At 38.7% G+C, this 24,481-nt stretch overlaps 1 non-coding gene across 1 annotated transcript; it reads right to left on the bottom strand.

Moving 5' to 3' along the window:
• Positions 1-22,961: 22,961 nt before the first annotated feature.
• Positions 22,962-23,034, bottom strand: TRNAK-CUU (transfer RNA lysine (anticodon CUU)). The gene has a single exon. It is a non-coding gene; the product is annotated as a tRNA-Lys (tRNA).
• Between the last annotated feature and the right edge of the window lie 1,447 nt (positions 23,035-24,481).

Here is a 24,481-nt window from a genome sequence, read left to right as displayed (position 1 = left end):
TGTTCAGGAATTATTGGATGCAATACTTTAATTGTTATTAATATTCTGAGGCATTCTAAACTTGACTCTCTGGAAGCTAAGGGAAATAACCTTGCTGACATTTCCACAAGTTATGCTGCCTATAAAGGAACCAACAGAAGCCAAACTTCTGCTGTGGTCCAAAGGCATATTTCCCCAAAAGATAACTTAGAAAAACTGGCTAGAGAAGCCCAACAATTGGCCTCAGAAAGGGAAAAATAAGATTGGAAATTCAACAATTGTTTGATAAAAGAGATAAAGCTCTGGTCTTCTGCCCATTTTAAAACTGGGTTGCTTGGGGTTTCTTTGATGTTGAGTTGTATGAACTGTTTATATATTTTGGATATTCACCCCTCATTGGTCATATCATTTGCAAATATTTTCTCCCATTCAGTAGGTTTTCTTTTCATTTTGTTGATGATTTTCTTTGTTGTGCCAAAGCCTTTAAGGTTAATTAGGTCCCATTTGTTTATTTTTGCTTTTATTTCCTTTGTTTTAGGAGACAGATCCAAAAATATTGCCAGAATTTATGGCAAAGAGTATTCTACCTATGTTTTCCTCTAGGAATTTTATGGTTTCCAGTCTTGCATTTAGGTCTTGGATCCATTTTGATTTTATTTTTGTATATGGCATCAGAGAATGTTCTAATTTCATTCTTTTACATGCAGCTGTTCAGTTTTCCCGACACCACTTATTGAAGAGATAAGTCTCACTGTCTTTTCGCCACTGTGTATTTTTGCCGCCCTTTGTCATAGATTAATTTACCATAAGTGTGTGGGTTTATTTCTGGCCTCTCTATTCTGTTCCATTGATCTTTGTCTCTTTTTGTGCCAGTACCATACTATTTTGATGTGTAGCTTTGTAGTATAGTATGAAGTCAAGGAGTGTGATTGCTCCAGCTCTGTTCTTTATCAAGATTGTTTTGGCTATTTGGGGTCTTTTGTGTTTCCATACAAATTTAAAAATTATTTGTTCCAGTTCTGTGAAAAATGCCATTGGTGTTTTGATAGGGATTGCATTGAATCTGTAGATCATCTTGGGTAGTATGGTCATTTTAACAACATTAATTCTTCCAATCCCTGAACACAGTACATCTTCCCATCTGTTTATATCATCTTCAATTTCTTTCATCAGTGTCTTATAGTTTTCTGAGTACAGGTCTTTTACCTCCTTAGTTAGGTTTATTCCTAGGTATTTTATTCTTTTTGATGTAACTGTAAATGAGATTGTTTCCTTAATTTTCACTCTGATAGTTCATTGTTAGTGTATAGAAATGCAACAGATTTCTGTATATTAATTTTTTATCCTGTAACTTTACCAAATTCATTGATTAGCTCTAGTAGTTTTTTGGTGGCATCTTTAGGATTATCTATGTATAATATCATGTCATCTGCAAACAGTTGATAGTTTTGCTTCTTCCTTTCCAATTTGGATTCCTTTTATTTCTTTTTCTTGTCTGACAGCTAGGACCTCCAACACTGTGTTGAAAAAAAGTGATGAGAGTGGGCATCCTTGTCTTTTTCCTAATCCTAGAGGAAATGCTTTCAGCTTTTCACTGTTGATTATTATGTTAGTTGTGTGTTTATTATATGGCATTTATTATGTTGAGGTATGGTCCCTCTATGCCCACATTCTGGAGAGTTTTTATCATAAATGAATATTGAATTTTGTCAACATATTTCCAAAGAAAACATACAGATGGCCAACAGCTACATGAAAAGATGCTCAACATTGTTAATCATCAGAGAAACGCAAATTAAAACCACAATGAGATATCACCTCACAGATGTCAGAATGACTATCATCAAAAAGAGCACAAATAACAGATATTGGTGAGGATGTGGAGAAAAGGGAACCCTCTTGCACTGTTGGTGGGAATGTAAATTGGTACAGCCACTATGGAAAACAGTATGGAGGTTTCTTAAAAAACTAGAAGTAGAACTACCACATGACCCAGCAATTCCACTCCTGGGTATTTATCGCATACACTCTCTCTCTCTCTCTCTCTCTCTCTCTCACACACATACACACACACACACACACACAAAGAAAACACTAATTTGAAAAGATGCATGCACCCCGATGTTCAGCAGCATTATTTACAATTGTCAAGATATGGAAGCAATGTTAAGTGTCCATCAACAGATGCATGGATAAAGATGTGGTATACACAACACACACACACACACCTCTCTCTCTCTCTCTCTCTCTCTCTATGTATACACACACACACACACACACACACACACACACACACACACACAAAATGGAATACTACCCAGACATAAAAAAGAATGAAATTTTGCCATTTGCAACAACATGGATGGACTTGGAGAGTATTGTGCTAAGTGAAATAAGTCAGAGAAAGACAAATACTGTATGATATCACTTATATGTGGAATCTGAAAAGTAAAACTAACTATTGAATATAACAAAAAAGAAACAGACTCACAGAGAGAAGAAACTAGTTATTACCAGTGGGGAGAAGGAAAGGGGGAACGGCAAGATAGGGGTAGGAGATTAGGAGGTACATACTACTATATATAAAATAAATAAGCTATAAGGCTATATTGTACAACACAGGGAATATAGCCAATATTTTATAATAACTATAAATGGAACATAACCTTTTAAAATTGTGAATCACTATGTTGTACACTTGAAATTTATACAATATTGTACATCAACTATATCTCAATTAAAAAATTTTTTTCAATGCCTCTTTAAAAAAAAAGCAAGCAGAAAAAATGGGTGGCAATTAGAAGGGGATATGGAGTTAAAACAAAAGAGAGAGAGAAAGCTCTGGTTTGGACAAAATAACAACCCAGTCCTATCAGAGACTCTGTCATTCCCACTCCTAACCATTGTACATGCATTAAACCATTGGTCTACTGACAAAATGGTAGCATTCATAAATCAATATTGGTTGGGAACCATTAACAAGGCTGCAAAAACTGCCTACCTCACTTATCCCATTTGTCTGAAGTACAACCCAGGGAAGCATGTTTGTACTGCTCCCAAAATTTCAAACTGTCTAATGGAACATTCAAGATCTAGCAGATGGATTTCATACAACTGTGTCTGTCTCATGGATATAAATATATTTTAGTCATGTCTGTATGTTTTCACACTGGACTGAAGCCTTCCTTTGCAGACAGGCTACTACCTCTTCTGTGGCTAAAATCCTTTTGGAAAAGATTATCCTTACCTGGGGAACTCCTCTTGAATTTCATGATCTAGGAACCCATTTTACTGGTCAGGTACTTTTTCACATCTGTACTGTTTGTCTGGTTTTACAACACTTTCACTGTGCTTGCCACCCTCAATCCTCTGGTTTAGTCGAATACACTAACGGCATTATTAAAACTCAACTGGCAAAATTTGTAGATGCCCTCTAAACACCACAGCCAAAAGCATTGCCATTGGTCCTTTTAAATCTGAGACTCACCCCTTTTGGAACTTATAAACTCTTACCCTTTGAGACAGTCACAGGATGCCCCAAGGTCTCTTGGCTCCTGCCTCTTTTAACCCCCCAACAGGTAAAAGGAGAGATACTTTAATAATGCAAAGGCCTAATTGCTTCTATTAAAAATAACCATGTTTTGGTAGAGCAATCTTATCATGGTGTGATCTCAGGAGACGAAGACCTTAAGCATCACACTTTGCAACCTGGAGATTTTGCCTATTGGAAAGGATACCTTCAGAAGGACTCTTCAGTCTCACTGGAAAGACCCCTATCAGATACTGCTAAACCAATCCTTGTGCTGTCAAACTCCAGGGAACAGATTCTTGGATTCATGTGACATACCTAAAGAAAATGCTGAACGATGACTGGACCTGCATATCATCTGGTGACCTGAAAGTAAAGATTTTCTGGAATTAAAGCAGATGGCATCTGATGATACAGCTTTTCCAAGCTATCCAGACCAGGCCTGTTGGAAGTTTGTCTGCCAAACCATTGATGATGACATAATGTTTCAGATGATCTTCAATGTCTATGATCTTGATCCCATATAAACTTTAGATAAAAAGTACCTGAAAATTCTCCCTCCTATCCCTCATTGTTACTCACATGTAACCTCAAGAAATTTCCAGTCTATTCACTTTTCCTCTGACATGGGACACTATACCCAGAAAAGGTCCTTCTTGGCATCAAGGGACAAAAAACTGCTAAAAACTGGAAAACCTAACTCTCAATGAGCAATGCTTTCAGAGAGAAAGAGAGAGAGAGAGAGAGAGAGAGAAATCTTGATCAAAAGGGGGGCAAGTAAAAATTAATCAACTGAAACTTCAGTTAAAATAGTGTTGGGAGTCCAGAAGGGGGAGCGCTCAAACCCTAGGGTGATAGTGGAGACCAATAGGAAGAAGAAAGACTTCCTCTTCTTGCCTGGCGAGAGCTCAACGAATGAGAGATTGTCACGAGTTAGCTAATGAAAAGCCACTATACTTTGAACTGTCAATTCCTCCAATAGACTCTTTGTGTACTATCGACCTCCCAACTTCCCTTCCCCCTCTCTAAAATAGTTTTCCTTTCCTTTTTGCTGAGGAGTGGGGGTAGGGTACTCAAATGTAGCTCACCGTGGTTGCTCATGCAATTCTTTGTTGACCCTGAATAAACTCATTTTTGCTGGAGAAATAACTGGCACTCTATTTGTTTTAGGTCAGTAAATGTTAGAATGAGGATACAGTCCAAAACTGGGTCACATAGACCTGTGTGAAATGAGGTTGATGGTGAAAAAAGAGAGATGAACCTGGATCAACAACAATGTGCTGTGCTGTACATGTCTTTCCATGCTTGTTTCCAGGGATGTGCTGATTGCCTTTAAAGAGCAGAAGACGAGTGAAAGATTGAAGCCCCAGGAGGACAAAATTCCAAAAAGTGACTGGCAGAGTCAAATAATACAGAAAAGTTAAAAAACAAAACAAACCAGGACAGAAAGATGTTCAACCAGATAAGTTGCTTTTGTTGCAAGTAATAGAAAATTGAATATAAACTGGCTGAAAAGCAAAAACTAAAACAAAAAAGATTTGTCCACACAACTTCTTCAAGAAAGGCTTCATCAGGATTCTGGATCTTTCTCTGAAATTCTCTAGGCTTTGCCATCCTCCCTGTGTTTGGTTTATCCTCAGCTTGACTTTTCTCATGACTGCTAGAGGCCACTGGGTCACTTTCTGGAAAAGAGAGCATTTAACTTCCTTAACCACTGACTGAAAGTTCTGGCCTTTGCCCTGACTGGATCACTTCTAGACCAGTAGCTAGGGGGAACGTTTTGCACTGTAGAAAGAGGGATGGGATAACTGATTTTTAAAAAATTCCCTTTCAAATCTGATGACTAAATAGTGGGAGAAAAATGGTTCACCATTTGAGAAACTACAACTCCAGGCTTCATTGTCCTCCTGCCTAGTGACCTCAGCTAACAGAATACAGGTTTCCCTTGCTATCCAATAGTAGAGCATTCCTATGAAACGTTTCGTGAGCTGATGTGGTGTAAAGCAAAGAAGCAATTATTTTAGGACACCTCTTGCTAGTGAATGCACAAAATAAATCTCCATAAGGCACAGATGCTCACATACACAGTTCAAAGCTTTGGCGGCTAGATGAGATACTGAATGTAGTTCCTAGGGAGGGAGCTTGGCAGTGCCACTGTCACTGCTCAGAGTGCACAACTTCCTTTGTAACAGCTCGCTGCAAAACAAACCCTGAATGCTATTTTCACTTTTTGCCTTTTTTCGTAAAAGCAGAAGTCCTCTTTGGATTTCTTTTGGTTAGTAAAAACAGGTACTAATGTAGGTCTTTAGTAGAAGTGAAGTGGCATAAAGCAAACCTTCCAAAAGCAGGGCATACCTGTTCACCTCCTTCCAGTGAAAGTTCTAGGTAGGTCTCTGGATTGGTTCATTTGCCTTTTCTGAACTAATCTCAGAGGATAAGGGGGTGAAATATTCTGATTGGAGGGCCAGGGTTGTGTGTTTGCAGCTGTAGAAAGATGGGAAAGGTCAGCACTACCCAAACCATATGGAATGAATTCCCCATAGCTACCATAGTTTGCTCCAGTCAGTTTGCCTGATTAATGGAGTGATACCATTGTTATAAAATGTTCTCCATTTTCTGCTTTAGAGAATATTTCTATATTCATTTTCATCCTTTGTAGAACTTTTGCAGGCTCAGCGGCCATGGCTCATGGGCCCAGCTGCTCTGCGGCATGTGGGATCCTCCCGGACCGGGGCATGAACCCGTGTCTCCTGCATCGGCAGGCAGATTTCCAACCACTGCGCCACCAGGGAAGCCATAAAATATATTTTTATAATCTGTAGACCTAGATTTTTTAAAACTCACCTTCCTTTCATTCTTATGTAAAGGATCAGTGACTTCTTTATTGGTAATCTGTAAATTCCTTCAGAGCAGTAGTTTTTTTTTTTGTTGTTGTTTGTTTGTTTCAAATTTTAAAGGGATTTCTCTTCAAGACTTCTTATTGTCAGTCTAATCATGGGTTTTCAGTAGTGTGCTAGGGCTAGCTCTTTCTGGCTCTCTAGAGTCAATAGCTGAATATTCAGGAATTTGTGAGCTGGTTGTTAAACCATTAGTACCTTGAAAGGTCCAAGGGGAAGTATTTACACCATGGAAATAGGCAATGATACAACTTAGGATCTCCTTCTGCCCACCCAGCCCCCCCCCCCCCCCCGCCCCGTCCCCGCCCCCCCTGTCCCCCCCGCAATCCCCCCTGCCCCTACCCTCCACAAGACAGTTAGCCAGTTGAGGCTAGTATGCTACTAGTCTTATATCAAAACATATTATAAAAGGTTTTTTTTGTGTTACAGTTCATCCTCTAGGGGGTAGACTTTAATTCCAGTTAGAAAATTTGGTCTGCATTATTACCCAGAAGCTCTAAAATTTGCATTTGAGGATTTAAAAGAATAAAATTATTAGGAGATTAAGTATCTTTCTTATATAATATTGAGTCCATCACATTTTCCCCCCTATTTCAAAACCTGAAAGTCTTAAAAAGACAAGCCACAGATTGGGGGAACGTATTTGCAAATAATACATCTGGTAAAGTATTTGCATCTGGACTATATAAAGAACACAACTACTCAGTAACCAGAAGACAAACCACCCTACTTAAAAATGGGGAAAAGATATGACTAGACATTTTACAAAGAAGATATATAAATGTCTAATAAGCTCATGAAGAGATGCTCAACTTTATTAAGTCATTAGGAAGACGCAACATAAGACCGCAATGAGATATTACTACTTACCCACTAAAATAGCTATAATAGAAAAGATTAACAATATCAAGTTTTTGTGAGGATGTGTAAAAATTGGAATTCTTATGTGTTGCTGGTAGGAATGCAAAAATAGTGCAGCTACTTTGGAAACAGTTTGGTGGTTCTTCAAAAAGTTAAACATAGAATTACCATATGACCCAGCTGTTAGAGAACTGGAAATGTGTTCACACAAAAATTTGCACATGACTGTTCATGGCAGCGTTATTTATATTAGCCAAAAAAGTGGAAACAACCCAGAAGTCCATTAAGTGATGAATGGATAAACAAAATGTGGTATATCTACCTGTACATTCAGTAATAAATGGGAATAGTTACTGATACATGCCACAATATGGGTGAACCTTAAAACACTATGTTAAGTGAAAGAAGCCAAACACAGAAGACTACATATTGCATCCTTTTATTTATAAGAAATCTTAAGAAATGATAAATCTACAGAGACAAAAAATAAATCAGTTATTGCCTGGGCCTGAGAGTAGGAATGGGAGTGACTGCAAAGAGGCACCAGGGAATTTTGGGGGGTGATGGAAATGTTTTTAAATTAGATTTTGATGGTGATTGTACAGGTCTATAAATTTACTAATAATCATTGTATACTTACAATGGGCAAATTTTAGAATATGTTAATTATGACTCAAGGTGTTTTAAAAGCCTGAAAATCACAAGTTCACTTATATATTTCTCATTAATAAATGAAAGTAATAAATAAGTATTCAAGGTATTTAACCTTTCAGTCTTCAGATTCTTTCAATCTTTAATGAGGAAAGTGGGTCTAGAAACATTCAATAAGTGTACTTGTCTAAAGAATAAAATATTTACCACTTTGCAGTTTCAGAAACTGGCTTCCTGAATGAAAATACTTTTGAGTTATGTTATAATCCAATGACTACTTATGCAGAAATCAAAATAAGAAAACTGAGAGATAGTGCCTATGACATGTTTGCCATGCAGAAAAAATGTTAACGATATGAAGACATGATTAAATAAAAACACTCACACACAGACACAGAGGAAGGGATTTATTTTCAAGGATAACTTGGGCTTTCTTTACCTAATCTTATTCTGTGGGCTCCTGAAGGAGGCAGTGAATGAAGATTTACCACCCAATGGCAAAAAGACCGTCAAAACCTGACATAAACCATCCGGGAGAGATTACTATTTATCTTTTTTATAGTATTTTCAAGTATGGTACATTATGATTTCCTTTTGGCATTCCTCTTGTTATTTTACTGTCCTGATAATCAGAAAGTCATCCTTTGCACCATTTGAATTAAAAACCTTCTACACCTTACCTTGGGACAAAAATAGGGAAAAGCTTTGGCTCTGTTCTGAAAATGTGCTGTGGCTGAACGGACAGCGGTAATTTCTAAGTTTCTACTGACTCCTGGGCTGTGTAATGGGAGGCCCTGAGATGAGTTTGAAATAGAGAATTGGAGTGACTTCAGTTTTTCCACATAAGAAAATATGAATTTTTTTTTTCCTATGTGGGTTGGTACCAGGAAGAGAAGAGCTAAAAGCAGGAGGCAGTTGTAGAAATGATCACAGGGCTTTTTAGGAACAAGAATTTAAAACTTTATTTTTCAGATGTTTATATTTCTCCAGGGTAAATTCCCTCTATATTCCCCAGAACTTGACAAAGTCAGCTCTTCTCAAAAGCATGTGTGAAAGTGTGTACATAAATGTTTGTTTTGGGTGGTTGAAGGGATGAGACAGAGAAAGCAAAAACAGAAGGTGAGTTCCTTGTGTGAACCCATTTGGGCTGAAGAATTAGCAAATGCAAAGTGGTAATTCAGTAGATGCAGAACCAGAAATGATCATAGGACCTTAAGCTTCCTGAAAATTCTTAGAGATTTGGGAGAGAGTAAAACTCCTTGTTAATGGGGTAAAAAGAAAGCATCAAAACATTTTGTTTGTATTAACACATACTATTTCTTTTGTTTTCAGAGGACAATGAAGAGATGTATGGTGAGACGTATATATTGTGAAATACTTGGATGTACCTCCTCCTTTGGCTGTATGAATACTATAAACCTGACACAAGAAAAATTTTTGGAGAAGAGAATTGGCATCTGTGTAGGTGTTTAAAACTGCCCTATAGTAATATTGAAACCATGCACCCTCAGATTGGGACTTGAACCCATGTACTGGGACTGGAACCCGGCCAAAACCCACAGTCTTCCAAGTGAGATCACACACCTGGTTTCAGGGTTTAATGAAGCTCAGGTTCTTGATGTCACATCACAGAAAGAATTCAGTGAGAGATAAAGTGGTAGGTAAGAAGTGGATTTATTTAGAGAGAAGCACACTGCACTGACAGAGAGTGGGCCATCTCAGAAGGTGAGAAAGGCACCAGGATATGGGGTTGTCAGTTTTTATAGGGGTGGGTAATTTCATAGGCTAATGAGTGGGAGGAGTATTCCAACTATTTCAGGAAGGGGTGGGGATTTCCAGGAATTGGGCCACTGCCCACTTTTTGATCCTTATGGTTGACCTTGGAACTGTCATGGCGCCTGTGGGTGTGTCATTTAGTTGATGATGTGTCACAGTGAATGTATACTGAGGCTCAAGGTCTAATGGAAGTTGACTCGTCTGCCATCATGGATCCATTTGGCTCTAATCAGTTTATGTCATGTCCTCGGGCTATGTCATTCTTTCAAAGGCTGTGCCCTGCCTCCTTCCCTCCTGTTTCAGTATTACCTTTAACCTTGCAACAATATTAGGGGAATGAAGCCAGACATAGTTTATGCTTTTAGGATACCTGCAGTATAATCTATAAATTATATTCACTTCTGTGTATCCCCAGGTCTGCTCTCCAATGCTACTCTACTCACTCTCACTCTGCTAACTGATTTCCCTGGTAAGAAATTCTAGATTTCTCAGGACTTCCGTGGTGGTGCAGTGGTTAAGAATCTGCCTGCCAACGCAGGGGACATGGGTTCGAACCCTGGTAAGGGAAGATCCCACATGCCTCAGAACAACTAAGCCCGTGCGCCACAACTACTGAGCCTGTGCTCTAGAGCCCATGAACCACAACTACTGAAGCCCGGGCACCTAGAGACTGTGCTCCACAAGAGAAGTCACGTCAATGAGAAGCCCACACACCCCAATGAAGAGTTGCCCCCATTCGCTGCAACTAGAGAAAGCCCACGCATAGCAACAAAGACCCAACGCAGGCAAAAACAAATAAGTAAATCAATTAAAAAAAAGAAATTCTAGATTTCTCAATAATGTGCTCATACTGCTATTTCTCAATTTGTCATTTAGGACTTAAGTTTTCTCAGTGTTTGGTTTGGGCTAGGGATTCAGAGCAGGGAATTAGGTGATTACCAAATTGTTATGGGGGTGGGCAGGCAACAACTGAGTGGAGGCAAAGACCACACAGGACTGTTGGGTTCAATGGTGTACCTTGCAGAGTGCATGGCACACCCATTAAGTCCTGAATAGACATTGGAATGTGAAGTCTGCCCACTGCAAACATTCTTATCTGTCCAACCTTGTTTACCAGTAACCACAGCTACAAGGAAATGGGCTTTGCCTCACTTCTGCCTTCCAAATCTCAAGCAAGTGCATCTTATGACAGAGCTTAAATTATATGCAGAATTGTAGCGTCAAGACCAATTGGGAAATGTAGTCATTTTTATCTTCCTAGCCTCTGTGATTAAGGGGTACATTGAAAGGGTGAGAATGTATGTTGAAGATCAAACGATCATACCTAGCACACTCCCAAGTCCCACCACTCTCCTTCCCTTCTACTACATTGCTCGATGTAGTAACACAATAAATTTGGGTTAAATCAACTCAGTGTTTACATTATTATGACTGTGCAAATGTAAGCCACATTGTATATGACATCACTCCTCTTTCTCATATAATACTTTTCCCTGCAGTTAATAATTCTCTCATCTTTTCATTTGTCAGATTTCCTTGCTAATTTTTCCAAATATTACATCTCTGTCACATGCACGGCAACAACGTTTTGAATATATTTAAATGCAGCATGAACTGGGGAGGAGGGGTAAATGTGAGGGAGTTGGCTTGCATGTCCAGCTGCTGTTGAAAATAGGGTGGAAAAAAGTAGTGTAGAGAGTAGGATAGAAAAAAGTCTCCGCTTCTGGTATTCAGATTTTCTCTTAATCCTCTCCTCTGTTTTCAGCCTTCCACCCGCCACACTGTTCTCTGGTTTCATGAGAGTCCAGTGCTTCTCTGAGTCCATTTCTAGTCCTTGATGGGTGAGGTGGGAAGGAGATCTAGACTGCCAACTGCTTAATGTACAAACATACAGACCTTCAGCTGGGCTCTGGCTTCAGCTTGACACCCCCCTCCCCCCACTCCCACTCCCCCACCCCCACCCTTTTCCATGTGAATTGGACTGTCTTAGCCCTGAGCCTCTAGCCTACAAACTGACTGGTTTACTGGTATACCTCTCTGCAGACACTTAGGTCACACTGCTAAGTTACTTATCCCTTCTCCATCTTCTTTTCCACTAAATTTGTTAAAATATTTTCTGTCTGCTGTCGTCCATTCTTTTTTTTTCTCATAGTTTATCTCCTTTTAATTCTTCTTCTTTTTTTTTGTGGGGGTTATGAAAAGAGAATAAAATTTTAAAAAAAACCTGGTCAATTAACTCTGCTTAACTGGAAGTCTTTGCCCCACGCCTCTCCCCACCCCCAAACCAACCCATATTTTCTAAGTAAGCCTTATCTGATTTTCCTTAGATAGTTATGGAATCTTAGAAATGTTTTAACACATTTTTAGATGTAAAGAAATTAAGGCTCAGAAACGTTAAATAATGCATTTAAGATCAGATAGCTAGAAAGTGGCAGAGCTAGGACCAAAAATTGGGCCTTATGATTTTCTAGGGTAGTACCAGCACCTGGAAGCCTGACTGGAACTGTAGATGTACTATAAATACTGATTAAATGAATAAATGATTTTAATAGATTCTCATCCAAACTTTTAGTGAACTGTCCTATCAGACATGCTGGTAATATTCTGTGTCTTGATCTGGGTTCTCATTTTATAGTGTGCTCATTTATCAAAAGTCTTCTTTCAGATGAATCTTATCTTATGAAAGGGCAGAACCTAGGAGATAGAGAAGGGCCAGGACTTGCATATGGGGATGAGGAAAATATTGAGTTGATGACGATCCTTCAGGGTATGTTGTGGAAAGTCTGGCCTGCAATCAGATAGAAGGCATCCAGAGGCACTGATGCAGAAAACAGTCCAGCCCAGTGGTGTGAATTGTATCAGGGAGATTGAAGATGTAACAAATATAGTCAATCAGATGGAGTGTGGGAAAGGAATATAAAAAGCTAGAACTAAAGCAAATAAAAAGCAGTTGTAGATTATTTGTAGATATTAGGGACTACAACCTGAAAGGGAAGACAGGAACCAAGATCTAAAACATTTGGCAGGTTTTCAAGAATAAATTATGATTCATTACTTAAATCATCTCCAGTTTTCTCATATCCTTAGAAAACCATGATGATGAACCTAGCTTGAGTGCTCTAAAGGTGTGACTAATGTTTTAGTTAGTACACTACAGTTTATAAAAGAAATGAGATAAGAGTACAAAAACAAATGTGATGTAAAAAGACTGTTAAGAAAAAGTACAGTGCCTATTTTTGTATATTTTAATTTTAAACAATTTTAATTAAAAAAATGTAAATTACTCATGACTCTACCACTTTTTTGCATATATAAAATATTTTTATGATGTAAAGTTACTGAGAATGTCCAATTGGACTGCAAACATTAGCTTCCACTATTGTTTAAATATTTTATGGATGTATGATAAACATACAGAAAAGTGATATTGTAATTGTAAAACTCGATGAATTTTCACATACTGAACACTTCCGTGTCATGAAACACAGATCAAGACACAGAATATTACTGCTATTGCAGAAGCTCTCCTTGTGTTCCAAAGTCACTAACCAAACCCTCACCATCTTCCCACAGGTGACTATTGTCCTTCTAAACATCATACATTAGTTTTATCAGCTTTTATATTTTTCTTAAGAGAATCATACATTATACGCTGTTTTTGTATTTGGCTTCTTTCACTCATTGCTCTTGAGATTCATCTGTATCATTAGATATAGTAGTAGATCATTCATTTTCATTTTTTATATAGTATTCCATGTTGAGAATATATTACATTGTCATTGAAAATTACCATGAATTTAGTGGCTCAAAACAGCACCTATTTTAAGTTTCACAGCTCTGTGAGTCAGAAGCCTAGGGACAGTGTGGCTCTTCTGGGTCCTCTGTTTAAAGTCTAACAAGGCTGAAATCAAGGTGTTGGCAGGGCTGGCCTCTTATCTGGAAGCTCTGGAGGTGAATCTGCTTCTTAGGTCATTCAGGTTGTTGGTGGAATTAAATTCCTTGTGGTTGTAGGACTGAGTTCCCCAATTCCTTGTTGGCTGTCAGCTGGGGTTTAGTTTTTGCTTCTCAAGGCTGTGCATTCCTTTTCATGCTTTCTGTGTGGCCCTCCAGAAACAGCAAGTCAAGTTCCTCTCACACTTAGAATCTCTCTTACTACCCCTTCTGCTGTAACTCTGACTCGCTCTTCTGCCTTCCTCTTTTGCTTTTGTGGGTTCATGTGATTATATTGGGCCCACCTGGAGAATCCAGGATAATCTCTCCATTTTAAAGTCAGGTGGTTAGTAACCATAATAATATTGCAAAGTTCCTTCACAGCAGTATTTTGATTAGGTTTGGTTAAATAACAGTGAATAGTGATCTTGAAGTGGAAGTTGGTATCTTTAGAATTCTGCCTACCATAGTTGGTTTGTCTATACTTGCATTATTATCACAGTCTTAATTACTATAATTTTATAATAGTTTTTGATCTGTGGTTGTGTAAGTCGTTCAGCTCTGTTCTTCAAGATTATTTTAGGTAGCATATACATAATAGGAGTATTAAAAGAAGATTGATAATGGGACAGAAGCAATATTCAAATAGATAATGGCCAATATTTTCCAAAACTGATGAAAAGCATCAGAGATAGATATTGCCAAATTGCCCTTCGAAATTTTTGCAACAATTTACTGCTTCATTAACAGTGTATGAAAAGGCCTATTTGTTTCCACTCATGACAACACTGGCTTTTAATTTTTAAATGAATACTAATCTGATAGGTAAAATATGCAATTTCCTCACTTTGAGTTCCATTTAAAAAATTATGAAGGAAATTAAGCATTTTTTGTTTGTTTATATTAGTTTCTATTCATATAGAAACTGTTGCCAGTGGTTTTGTTTTGTTTGATTATTTATTGTCATTCAGAGAGTTTAGAAATTTATGATGTTAAACAGTTTACTTTTATGGATTTTGTGTTTGGGGTCATGTTTATAAGGGTCATATTTCAAGATTAAAAAAGAATCCCTCATTTTTTTTTCCTGGATATTTTTTTTTTTTTTTTTGCGTTACGCGGGCCTCTCAATGCTGTGGCCTCTCCCGCCGCGGAGCACAGGCTCCGGACGCGCAGGCCCAGCGGCCATGGCTCACGGGCCCAGCCGCTCCGCGGCATGTGGGATCTTCCCGGACCGGGGCATGAACCCGCGTCCCCTGCATCGGCAGGCAGACTCTCAACCACTGCGCCACCAGGGAAGCCCCTCCTGGATATTTTGTGGTTTCTGTTTTGTTTTGTTTAAATCTTTGACGTTAAATTTAAATTTATTTTGGGCTAAGGAATGAAGCCACTTTTTTGAGAAATCATACAAAAGTACAAGGCCCCTTCACTCTCCTTAGGCAACTCTTTGCCCTGACCCCTACCCTGCTCTTTTCTGGAGTATTTTCAAGGAGTGAAGAGCTTGTGAATTGGAAAAAGCCCCTATCTCCAGAGCAAAGATGGGATCATGACAGAAATATTGGTATCCTGAGGGTATGATATTCTGTATTTGCTATTTTATAGCAAGTGTCACAGTTGAAGCTCATTTAGCTTTATGAGCAGAATAGGAGTTTGAACGTAGGCACACAGAATCTTAGGAATTCTCTATCTGTAGACAAGTTCTCTTGCTCAGCAGCATTGTTAAGGAATGCAGGAAGCTGGACGGCTTAGAACCATTCACAGCCTAGTTGTGCATTGGGTCAGGCACACAATAACTTCCTTTCAGCCTTTTCATTTTTTGCTCAAAGGTAAAGGCTTTATTCAAATATGTTTTACTAAAAGGTACCATATTTTAGAGATTGATCTATAGATAGGTTTGTATGAAAATGCCACGGGGCTAACCATGTGAAAGAAATCTTCCTCTGAGCTTTCTGATTTCAACATCAATAAAAAGAACCAAGCAATTAGATCTAATTCCATAAACCTGCTTTTGTAAAAATGTTCTCATGAGCATTGGTGGTAGGATTAAAGACCTAGCTTATCCAAAGGGAAGGTAAATGAGATGCTACGATAAATAACTAGCTTGCTGCTTATCGTTCAGAATGTCCTCATTTCTAGTTCTGCAGTTTTCCTCTTTTGTGAAGCCTTACTAAAATATACTATCATCAGAATTTTTAATTGTGTGCCCCTTTTGTACTTCATTTATTACTCAGTTCACGAGAGAATATAAACTGAATCTCAGGTGTCTAATACGTTATTAAATCATAAAATCAAAAGGTATCCTTGAGGACAGAGTCTAATATGTTCTCTGATTTAGTAATTGCTCTACAGCACCTGTGGGTCTTCAAAGCTCTTCTTTCAATGACAGTAAACTCACTGCTTTGTGAGGTAGTCTGTGGTTTTACTGTACAGTTTTTTGGGTTTTTTTTTTTGCGGTACGCGGGCCTCTCACTGCTGTGGCCTCTCCCGTTGCGGAGCACAGGCTCTGGACGCGCAGGCTCAGCGGCCATGGCTCACGGGCCCAGCCGCTCCGCAACATGTGGGATCCTCCTGGACCGGGGCACGAACCTGTGTCCCCTGCATCGGCAGGCGGACTCTCAACCACTGCACCACCAGGGAAGCCCAACTGTACAGTTTTTATTATAGGAAATTTATTTCTTGTTTTGGCATAAATGGACGTAAATTCAGAGGAGAATAATCATGGTGGTGAAGGGACAAGGAATCATATCATATAAGGAATGTCTGCATGAGCCTGGGGAAGCTTCTTTTGTTGAAGAATATACTCAGGGGAGACAGACAGCTGTCTGAGAATTTGTAAAGAACCATCCTCTGTAAGGTGATGTACTGGGGCTGGGACTTCATATGAAATTTTGGGGGACAGAACTCAATGCATGACAGATGTATAAGGGAAAGTTGGAACTATAGGATAAAGCAACTGGTGGAGCTTGTGAATTCTAGAAATTGCCCAGGTCAGTCAATATTTTGCAAAATTTCTATTGTTGTACTTACTACTGCTGTGTAACATATTACTCCCAAATTAGCAGCTTAAAATAAACATTTTATTATGCTCACAGATTCTGAGGTTCAGAAATGTGGATGAGGCATAGTTCAATGGCTTGAAAGCAGAGGCTCATACTTTGGGGCCTCGGTTGAGAAGACTTGGTAGCTAGAGATGGCTCAAGGGGTGGGGGCTGGAGTCACTTGGGTGTCTTCTCTCAGTTCCCTGGTGGTTGACATTATTTGTCAATTGTGACATCAACAGGGGTGTCAAGTGGACCACCTCCACTTGGACTCTCCTTGTTGCCTTGGCTTCCTCAAAGTATGGCAGTCGCAGGGTAATCCCCTTTCTGTAGCATCAGGGGTCCCAAAGTCATTATCTCAGCAAACAAAGTGGGGGCTGTATTGCCTTTTCTGACCTAGTCTTGGGAGTCATGCAATGTCACTTCTGCCACATTCTATTGGTTAAAAATGGGTCACATGCCCACCCAGATTTTGAGGAGGGGATATAGGCACTATATCTTTCTTGACATGAAAATTTCTGATCATTAAAAGAAAAAAGGAACACATATCTCTTTAGAGGAAATTTAAATTATAGGACATATTGTAAAAGACCGCATAAGGGAAAAACAAGCTTTTTGTCTTGCTTTTGGAAAGAAATAGAAAACAGATTGCATGCAGAAATGCCACTTCATCTACTGGTCATGTGTGTCTTCCCACAACATAGAATAATTTATGCTTTTAAAATTAATCCCATATTACTCAACATCCACTGGGCTTCCAGGAATTACCTACCCCCCTCCAAAAAAAACAAAAAACAAAAAACAAAAAGTTTTAACAGAAAAGTATAAAATAAAGAAGAGCAAGTATAACCCAGTTTTGCTTTCTTCTGTTTTTATGACTTGTCCAAACAATTACACTAGCTAATTTATTTATTTCATAAAAAGTCCTAACCCTGAGCAGGCCAGGGATTTTAGCTGGCCTTGATATAGTCACTCTATGGCCTTTGCTTTCTATGTAATTCCAGCTCTCTGTTGACTCCATAGCTCTTGTTTTACGTCTGCTTCAAAACATATCATAAATCGTGTACACATTTTATCAAATAAACTGGACTCAGTAGTGTGTGAATTATTTTTATTCTTTCCTTTCAAATCTGCTTTTGGACTTACTCTTTCCTGCCCTGGATGAAATATTTGGTAGGTAGAAGGGCTTTCTGGTTCCTTCAATCACAAGAAAGTCTCATTTTAGCAAATAAAAATTGTTGTCAAGTATAGTATCAAAATTTAGGATTCTTATCTAATTTAGGGTTCTCCTGTCCCCCAGCTTAGGCCTGACCAGGAATGGGGGAAGCATGCTCTACCTCTTTAAAATTTTGTAATTCTACTTCCTCTTCCACTCCTAGGTATGATTTCCCATTTCTCTGGAGAAGAAAGATAAGAGGTAAGAAAGTTTTACTTGTCTGATATAGTTGTATCTGGCAATAAAGTGGGAGCGGCATTGCCTTCTCTAACCTAGCCTCAAAAGTCCTGCAATGTCATTTCTGCCACATCCAGCTGGTTAAAAGAGAGTCACAAGGATACCCAGGGTTAAGGACAGGGGACATAGATAAGACATGTGTCAAAGATGACAGCTAGACAGTTATTGACTCTTATTCTCTTGGGGTGCTTTTTTTCCTGGGACCCTCCTGCTAAAGGACCTGTGACTGCAGTTCCCTTTAAACAAGTAATGTTCCCATATCTGGCTCCTTTTGAGTCCCCCTTTAGCCATAAGCTTCCAGCAATATGTCTCCCTACTGGGGGCCTTTGGCTTCTCCAGGCTCACCTCTCACACACCAGGCTGCCTTTCTGACCCTGGATCCACATCTGGGTCCCAGGAGACAAACTCCTTTGCCTACTGTCATTGGAACTGTAAATATTGCTAACGCAGCTCTCTCTGCTATTTACAGACTAATAATATTTACAGCCTTGCATCTTTGGACTTCCTGCAACAGAGGCAGAGTCCAGTCTCTGGTCTCCCAATCTTCAGAGGCTGTAGGCCAAGTTTTTTGAGAGGTTCAGAGAAGCTCCTGTCACCTGGATTAAGGTGAAGGAAAGTACTTTTTCCCCTCCTTCCCCATCTCCTCCCCTCCGTAGCACCCAGAACAATTTCCAAAGGCCCTCCCTTTATAGGCTTTTTCAGTTTCAATATTTACAGAAGTGGAGGTGGGAGATTAAGCAATGTTGGTAGACTCAGTTTCACAGTCCTTAGGACGTATTGCTTCGGAGGTCTTGCTTCTTAATTTGGACATTGTGCTTAGACTTTAGGGCCACTGGTGAAACTCCAAGACAAAAGAGCTCTATTTGAATATCTTACTACCCTTCAGCTAAGATTAATAAAGCAGAATGCCCTTTTCCTCATAGTGGGGTTTAATAAGTCCTAAAAATGGTTGGTCAGACTTGCCCAAGTTTAGAGGAAGGATTTTTCAGGAGAATTTCAAAGCCAGTGGAGGTCACATGGCATTTTGAGACAAGTTTGTGAGAAGAAACATATGAAGGGAGCTTTGGCAGAGATTTCAAGAGGCCTGTGTTCTCTTTGTAATCCAAATCCTTGTTTGTCTCCTCTAATCTACTCTTTACAGTGTGGTGAAGGGGTCATTCTAAAGTGAAAATCTATTTGTGTAATTCTCCTTTAATGTTTTCTGTATCTCCTTAAAAATAAAGGCCAAGTTCTTTAGTTTGACATAGAAGATTCTTCAGGATCTAGCCCGTGGCAATCTTTGAAGCCCTAGCTCTCACCAATACACTGGAGGAAGAAAGAACCCAGGCGTGGGATAGGATGAAGGAATGATCAGAATTATCCTTCTCCTTCCCTAATCACTCCGGCCAAATATGGCAGGTGCCAGGAGGGAAAGGAACCAACACAGAATTGGACTGAGATTGACGCTTTAAATTTTGGATTAGGTAAGGTTAGACATTAACAGCTGGATGTGACCACCAACCTATGAAATCTGCTTAAGATGTTAAAATATAGGAAAGAGAGATTTTATAGTGCATGGTGAAAAGGAGTAAAACAAAAATTGTTTCATGTTTCTACTCCACTAATTTTAGATCATTCGATAAATAATTTTAAAAATGTAAGCATCATTTAACAGGGACAGACCGTAGGGGAGTGGTGAATGGAAGTGTGGAAGTTGGCAGGTTTGAGTACAGGTTTATTTGTAATATAATTTTGATGAGAATTTGAAATTTGGAACCACACTGTAAATTATCTAGCAATATGGTTTTTTGAATAGACATTCTGGATTAAAGAAAAAAATTGATTTCAGAAGAGGTATATGAGGTCAAGTCCATATTATAGAATTTTTCCCATTGCTCACTAAGCTCCACCATGTTAGACTTCCTCAGTTTCTTAACGTGGCAAGTTCTTTGTTGTCCTAGGGCCTTTGCATGTGTTCTGCTTAGAAGACACCCCCCCCCCCCCCGCCAAATCTTCTCCTAGCTAAACTCTGTGAATCCTTTAGCTTTCAAATAACATATTCTGTTTTTAGAGAGATCTTCTCTGACTCCTTCAGCGTAAATTGGGTGCCCCCTTGTTATAATCACATATGTTCCCTCTGTCTTTTCTTTCTTTCTTTCTTTCTGGCTCACTATAATTTGTAATTATATATTTACTTTTGTGTTCATTTGTCTCATGTCTGACTTCACAACTAAATGATAAGCCTCATGAAGGTGAGACTATAATTGTTTTATTCATCACTATCTAAGCAACACCTAGCAGAACGCTGGAAACAGAAAGTATTCAATGACTTTTTTTTTTTGAAATAGGAATAGATCAAAGTGTTTGCTTGATTATGCTAAAACTTTCACAGTATTTCTGTGACCAGGCTGGGCAACTTCAGTTTAGGTGGTGTGTAGCATAAATTAAAGGATAGAAGCACAGGCTTGAGGCAAGGGATTTAAAAAGAATTCTGCAAGTAGCCTCAATGAATAGAGCTGGATACCACTTGTGAAACAGACTTCATTTCTTATGCTCCTTGATTCTACATCTCTGAGAGGCCTTAAAGGACACTTATGAAATGACCTATTGTAAACAAGAAAAAGCAAAGTGATTGTGGGGGTAGGGATCTTTCTATTTTGTTTGAAACAAATTGCGTATGGTGGAAAACATGTAGAACTGAAATTAGGGTGCAACAACTCTAGCCTTTATAATGATTTTGAATCGAATAAATATTGCCTAAGAATGCTTTATAAATAGTAGTATAGTAACATGCTGTGGAATAAGAAGTGGTCTGTGACAGGAAAAAAAGGCCAGAATTTGAAATCAAGAGGTTAATTTTCTTTTTAATATAGAGCATTTCTTTATCATTGTTATTAAATCCTATAATGGAATAGAAATATTTAGCATTCACACAATGATTCATAACCTTGCGATTTAGGATATACCCAAAAAGTACCACATGGGCTTATGTGAGGAAATTATTTTATAAATTTTGGGGAAGTGGGATTAGGAAGAAACGAGGGTTAGAATGAAGTTTGGTTTGTAAGGTCACAGGGAAGAAAATTTGTTTATTTCTACCTACTAATTGAGCCAATTTCCAGACGTCAGATTACTGGCCAGGTTCCAGAGGAAACGGCTGTTGATCTTTACATCTTGTTCACTGCCACTGAACATTGAACTTTCAAGTTGCTTTTGGCAGGGGCATGGGGGAACTCTCCTTTGTCCCTGCTCTTTCTGTGTAATATCCAGATGGCCTCAGCCATCTATAACAGACGTGTCCTGAAGTGCCGTTTCCTGGAATAACAAGCAGTATGGCTAATATCCAACTTTGAACTCTTATTCTTGCCAGGTGCTATGAGCTAAGAACTTTGATATGGATTATTTCATTTAATCCTCATTAGATATTTCTGATGTAGGTATTATTATCGTCATCTCCATTTTATAGATATAAACTGGAGGCTTAAGGAAGCTAAGCCACTTACCTAAGGCTGTACAACTAATAAGTAACAGAGACAAGGTCTGAACCCAGGTGGTTTGATCCTAAACCCTGTACTGCCTCGCTTAATGGCTGGTCATCAGAGAATTCACTCTCTGTGATGGATGTAGTGCAAGCTTAATGGCTAGAATTGTAGATGAATGTTTAATGCTATGTGACCTACATTAGACTTATGCAGGTGAGAGTGAAACTGCCACAGGTCAGGAATGTTTGGCATAAACAATCTATACTGCTTGTCCTTCATGTGCAAAGTACTCCCTAAGAACCCTGCAGCCACTCCAATCTCCCCAGATCCAACGTTCAGACTTGTGTATTGGAACTGGAGGACTGCTGCTAAAGTCATTAGGTCGCCTTGTTCCTCAGGTGTCTGAAAGAGCAGGAACTGGTAGACTGACTATTATTTCCCTCCTTCTCCACCTCTCATGGGGTAAAGCTTGGGAGGGGGGGAACGGTACACGCTCTGAGAAAAATAGAGAGTACAGCGGGCTACTCTTTCACCATCTTCTCTTTGAGACCTTGCATTGACTCAAATCCCCTGAGAATTACTCCTGAATAGAAGACCATCATTCTTTAAGTTTTTTTTTTTTTTTCTCTGAATCATTAATGCCGCAGGTTCTGGGAAGTCTTTGCCTACACAAGTGCTTCAGTGCCAACAGTCTTTAAGTTGAGTATAAATAATTGAGTATTTGTTTTGGAATTTGAGTACATCCCAATTTGACTTTAACTTCTTATTACAACAGGAAATCCAGAAATCCACTATTTCCATTCTTAAGATTTTTCCTTTTTGGTAGCTCTAAATATTTGAAAATGGTCATGGTGAGGATTAATTATATAAGTGTTTCCCCCATAATCTTTGTGAAGTGTGAACATTGAAAGAAAATTAGAGTTCAAATGAAGCAAATCATGTCATTCCAAACTGAATGAAGGACTTTTTTGTTTGACAATATGGAAAGTTTTTGATGAATTATTATTTTAATATGTAAAATATTAAGCACAAATGAAAAACTAAAACATTATCCATCAAATACTTGTACCCAAAGTCTAGCAAAATATCATGAGAGTTAGGTTCAGTTGAAGTAATCTCCACCTCAAGGATGGTGTTCAAAGTTATCACTGCCCTAGGAGAGTTGCTCCACACTCCTGACCCTTGATCCCTGATAGGGATCCCTGGCTCCAGACACCCAACACCGCTTCACCTTATTTTGTTGTCTCTCAGAATGCCCTAGAATGGCTCTCTTTGCTTCCCCAAGAATCTCTGTTATCAGCCCCTCCTATTCTCGGGGTCTCTGACTCTTGGATTTTGGATTTTATTTATTTATTCATTCTGCACTGCGTGCGGCTTGTAGGATCTTAGTTCTCTGACCAGGGATTGAACCTGGGCCCTCGGCAGTAAGAGCACCGAGTCCTAACCACTGGACCACCAGGGAATTCCCTGGATTCTATTTAAAGTTGCTATTATTATACTGTGTGGACCCTTACTTAAAACTGTAGACTCTCAAATTCATATACTTTCTTTTTCAGAATTAGATCCTGAGAAAAATAACAGCAGCTCCCTTCTGCTTTCACTCTTCCCCCCTTGACAAAATAGAAACCTAGAACTCTCAGAATGAAAATATTCTTTCTCATAAATTGGTTCGACTTTCCTGTTGCAACTGCCCTTGATCAGTGTCTTGTGTGTACACTTAATTCTGCTTCCCTCAGCAGGGAATTCCTGAGTAACAACTCTCAGAGAAGAATCAACTCATTGCAATTGCATCTTATCCACTGACCAGTGACTCAGGTAAGAAGTTTTGTTTTCCTTAGTTTTCCCTGATGGGAAGTAACTTTAAGCATACTTCTTGCAATATTTGAATATAACTTTAAGCTAATGCACAAAGCTTCAAAGAAATTTCACTTTTGCTGTGGACAACTTAGGCTATGTTCATGCTCACCCTCATTCTCTCCTAGTTTTATTCTCTAGGTTTCATTTCTTAGGATAACTTAAAGGAGCCAGGGTGGACTTATTCATTGGACATAGTAGACACAGGGTATAGGGGCCCACAAAAATATTTTAACTGTTTTAAGTTCAGTAAAAAAAAAAAAAGGAAAACATTTAATGATTAATCTAGCCTGGAGTATATGTGTCTTTATATCAAAGCAATCATAAAATATTTTATAGTTTATATGTTTTCTGGAGGAAAGAGCCCATGAAGGCAATAGAACCTAAGGTTCACAAAAATCAGAATACACATGGAAATTTGCTAGCTGCTTTACTGCAAATAAACATCTCTTAACTTACAACCATATTTGACATCCTTCAGATTTTTATGTTTGTCGATTTGATGATCTGTTCCATTTCTGGCTAAATTATGCAATTTATTGGTCATAAATTAAAACTAGCGTAGTGTGTAGAATTCTGAGTAAGGACAATACATAAGCCTTCAGATATTGATCTGGTATTTTAATTTGGTTTTAGTCTTTCCTTAACACAAGTTTGTCTTGTTCTTTTTTTTAAAACAGGGTACTAAATTTACTATCATTGGTAATACGCTTTTTTTTAAACCAAAACCACAGTGCCACCTACTGGTAGTTTAAAGAACAGTTCTATATGCATAGATTAAGGGGAACTAGGAGTTGAATCCTGTGGCTCTGGTAATTTATAAAATGAAGAGAGACAGCTCACACTACCCTTTTCTCCTCTTGATGATTGAGTGTCTCTTCACTCTGTCTTTTAAAAGTCAGGTATCTACTGAACCATAATCTCGGAACTCCGTAATCTCTAATCTCTGAAAATCCTGATTTTTCCTCAGATTTGTCTTTTCAGCAGCTAATTGAACTGGATGTCTTTTCAACTCCAGGTGGAAGTGGTCAGTTACATTAAGGCTGCTGTTAAGC

This window comes from Phocoena phocoena, chromosome 5 (assembly GCF_963924675.1).
Source record: "Phocoena phocoena chromosome 5, mPhoPho1.1, whole genome shotgun sequence".
Classification (NCBI taxonomy): domain Eukaryota; kingdom Metazoa; phylum Chordata; class Mammalia; order Artiodactyla; family Phocoenidae; genus Phocoena; species Phocoena phocoena.
Note: the sequence above shows the minus strand (reverse complement) of the source record. Positions and strands in the feature narration are given on the sequence as shown.